The sequence below is a fragment of the Myotis myotis genome, unplaced genomic scaffold (assembly GCF_014108235.1).
Source record: "Myotis myotis isolate mMyoMyo1 unplaced genomic scaffold, mMyoMyo1.p scaffold_m19_p_7, whole genome shotgun sequence".
NCBI lineage: Eukaryota > Metazoa > Chordata > Mammalia > Chiroptera > Vespertilionidae > Myotis > Myotis myotis.
In genome coordinates this window covers 66,474,385-66,478,333 of record NW_023416379.1, presented here as the reverse complement: position 1 = coordinate 66,478,333, position 3,949 = coordinate 66,474,385, and the positions used below count along the sequence as shown (strand labels likewise).

Below are 3,949 nucleotides of genomic sequence, written 5' to 3'. Positions count from 1 at the left end.
AAACAGCCACTTCAAAAAACAACTAAAAGACGGAACGGACATCATCCAGAACCACAGGAAGGCTGGCTGAGTGGAAATTCTACAACTAGGAGGAAAGAGAATATCATACCCAGACTCAGAGGAGGCACAGTGCTGAAGTGAAATACTAAGGTGCGGAGTGCATGCAGAGCGGGCTGGAGGCGGAGGGCGTGGTTGTTGTTTTCAATCAGGAGGGAGTTTCAGACTCTGAGCTCCAGATCCGGGCGAGTCTCTAGGGATCCAGACTCAAACGGGAGAAGCGGGACTGTCTGGCTTCAGTCGGAACTCGAAGGCAGCTTTCTCACCGAGGTTTGCAGCGGTTGCTGGGGCTCTGTGAGGCAGAGCCCCTAGGGACGGAACTGAGAGCAGCCATAACTGCTCGCTCCGGCCACCCTGTAGATCCCCGGGGACCCGCCCCACCCAAGCCCTGTGCAGAGCCATTTGCCGGATAGCCTCAGGCAAACGCTAGATTAGCACCGCCCTAGAGATCCAGCACAGAAGCTCTCCCACTGCAGACACAGCTGACTCTCATAGCCAGTTAGCCTGGAGGTCAAATCACCCCCGGTATTGCTGACAACAATCAAGGCTTAACTACAACAAGACTGTGCACAAAGACCACTAGGGGGTGCACCAAGAAAGCATAAAAAATGCGGAGACAAAGAAACAGGACAAAACTGTCAATGGAGGATATTCAGTTCAGAACCACACTTTTAAGGTCTCTCAAGAACTGTCTAGAAGCCGTTGATAAATGTAGTGAGATCCTCAAGAAATCTAATGAGACCCTCAATGTTATGATAAAGAACCAACTAGAAATTAAGCATACACGGACTGAAATAATGAATATTATACAGACTCCCAACAGCAGACCAGAGGAGCGCAAGAATCAAGGCAAAGATTTGAAATGCGAAGAAGCAAAAAACACCCAACCAGAAAAGCAAAATGAAAAAAGAATCCGAAAATACGAAGATAGTGGAAGGAGCCTCTGGGACAGCCTCAAGCATACCAACATCAGAATTATAGGGGTGCCAGAAGATGAGAGAGAGCAAGATATTGAAAACCTATTTGAAGAAATAATGACAGAAAACTTCCCCCACCTGGTGAAAGAAATAGACTTACAGGTCCAAGAAGCACAGAGAACCCCAAACAAAAGGAATCCAAAGAGGACCACACCAAGACACATCATCATTAAAATGCCAAGAGCAAAAGACAAAGAGAGAATCTTAAAAGCAGCAAGAGAAAGAAACTCAGTTACCTACAAGGGAATACCCATACGACTGTCAGCTGATTTCTCAACAGAAACTTTGCAGGCCAGAAGGGAGTGGCAAGAAATAGTCAAAGTGATGAATGCCAAGAACCTACAACCAAGATTACTTTATCCAGCAAAGCTATCATTCAGAATTGAAGGTCAGATAAAGAGCTTCACAGATAAGGAAAAGCTAAAGGAGTTCATCACCACCAAACCAGTATTATATGAAATGCTGAAAGGTATCCTTTAAGAAGAGGAAGCAGAAGAAAAAGGTAAAGATACAAATTATGAACAACAAACATGCATCTATCAACAAGTGAATCTAAGAATCAAGTGAATAAATAATCTGGTGAGAAAGGGAATGGACTGACTATTCTTGGGGGGGAAAGGGGTGTGGGAGATGCAGGAAGAGACTGGACAAAAATCGTGCACCTATGGATGAGGACAGTGGGTGGGGAGTGAAGGTAGAGGGTGGGGCGGGAACTGGGAGGAGGGGAGTTATGGGGGGGAAAAAAGAGGAACAAATGTAATAATCTGAACAATAAAGATTTAATTAAAAAAAAAGAAAAAAAAATAAAAAAATAAATGTGTGCGTTCTGACTGCTCCGCCGACCTGTCATTTCCCTGTCTCTCTCCTTCTCCTGGGGCCTCCCTATTCCCTGAGACACACAATATTGAAATTAGGCCAATTAATAATCTTAAAATGGTCTCTAAGTGTTCAAGTGAAAGGGAGAGTCACATATCTCTCACTTTAAATCAAAAACTAGAAATGATTAAGCTTAGTTAGGAAGGCGTGTGGAAAACGAAGATAAGGTGGAAAGCTAGGCCTCTTGTACCAAACAGCCAAATTGTGAATGCAAAGGAAAAGTTCTTGTAGGAAATTAAAAGTGCTACTCTAGTGAACATAGGAATGATAAGAAGGTGAAATTGCCCTATTGCTGAGAAAGTTTTAGGGTCTGGATAGAAGATCACACCAGCCACAACATTCCCTTAAACCTAAATCTAACCCAGATCAAGGCCCTAAATCTCTCCAGTTCTATGAAGGCTGACAGAGGTGAGGAACCTGCAGAAGAAAAGTTTGAAGCTAGCAGGGGTCGGTTCATGAGGTTTAAGGAAAGAAGCATGGTTCCATAACATAAAAATGCAAGGTGAAGCAGCAAGGGCTGATGTAGAAGCTGCAGCAAGTTATCCAGAAGGTCTGGCTAAGATCATTAATGAAGGTGGCGACACTCAACATCAGATTTTCAATGTAGATAAAACAACCTTATATTGGAAGAAGATGCTATTTAGGATTTTCAGAGCTCGAGAGGAGAAGTCGATGCCTGGCTTCAAAGCTTCAAAGGACAGGCTGACTCTTTTTAAGGGCTAATGCAGTTGGTGACTTTAAGTGGAAGCCAGTGCTCATTTTCCAGTTGAAAATCCTCAGGCCCTAAAGAATAATGCTAACTCTCCTCTGCCTGTGGTCTATGAATGGAACAACAAAGCCTGGATGACAGTACATCTGTTTACAACATGGTTTATTGAATATTTTAAGCTCACTATTGAGACCTACTGCTCAGGAAAAAAATAAAATATTCCTTTCAAAATATTACTGCCCAAGAGGTCTGATAGAGATGTACAAGATTAATGTTTTCTTTTTTAAAAAAAATATATTTTTATTGATTTCAGAGAGGTAGGGAGAGGGAGAGAAAGATAGAAATATCAATGATGAGAGAGAATCATTGATTGGCTGCCTCCTGCACGCCCCACACTGAGGATCGAGCCCACAACCCAGACATGTGCCCTGACCGGGAATAGAACCCTGACCTCTTGGTTCATAGGTCAACGCTCATCCACTGAGCGATGTGGGCCAGGAGAGATCAATGTTTTCATGCTGCTTATACAACATCCATTCTGCAGCCCATGGATCAAGGAGTACTTTCTAATTTCAAGTTTTATTATTTAAGAAATACACTTCGTAAGGCTATAGCTGCGAGAGAGTGAATTCCTGATGGATCTAGGCAAAGTAAATTGAAATCCTCTGGAAGGATTCATCATTCTAGATGCTATTAAGAACATTCATGATTCATGGGAAGAGGTCAAAATGCCAACATTAACAGGAAGAAGAAGTTGATTCCAACCCTCACAGATGACTTTGAGGGGTTCAAGTCTTCTGTGGTAAAGTAACTGTACATGTGATGGAAATAGCAAGAGAACCAGAATTAGAAGTGGAGCCTGAAGATGTGATTGAATTGCTCCAATCTCCTGATAATATTCTAATGGATGAGGAGCTTCTTCTTATGGATGAGCAGAGAAAGTGGTTTCTGGAGATGGACTCTACTCCTGATGAAGATGCTGGGAAGACTGTTGAAATGACAACAAATAACTTGGACTATTACATAAACTTAGGTGATAAAGCAGCAACTGTGTTTGAAAGAATTAATTCCAATCTCGAAAGAAGTTCTTTGTGCAAAATGCTATACAACAGCATTGAATGCAATGGAGAAATTGCTGTGAAAGTGTCTATTGGTATGACAAATCTCGTTGCTGTCTTCGTTTAAGAAATTGCAGCAGTCACCCCAGCCTTCAATAAGCACCACCCTGATCAGTCAGCAGCCATCATCATCAAGGCAAGACCCTCCACCAGCAAAAAGATTACAACTCACTGAAGGCTCAGATGATGGTTACCATTTTTTAGCAATATAG

At 42.6% G+C, this 3,949-nt stretch overlaps 1 pseudogene; it reads left to right on the top strand.

The window, feature by feature from the left end:
* The first annotated feature begins 1,967 nt into the window (after window positions 1-1,967).
* LOC118660739 lies at window positions 1,968-3,949 on the top strand (annotated as a pseudogene).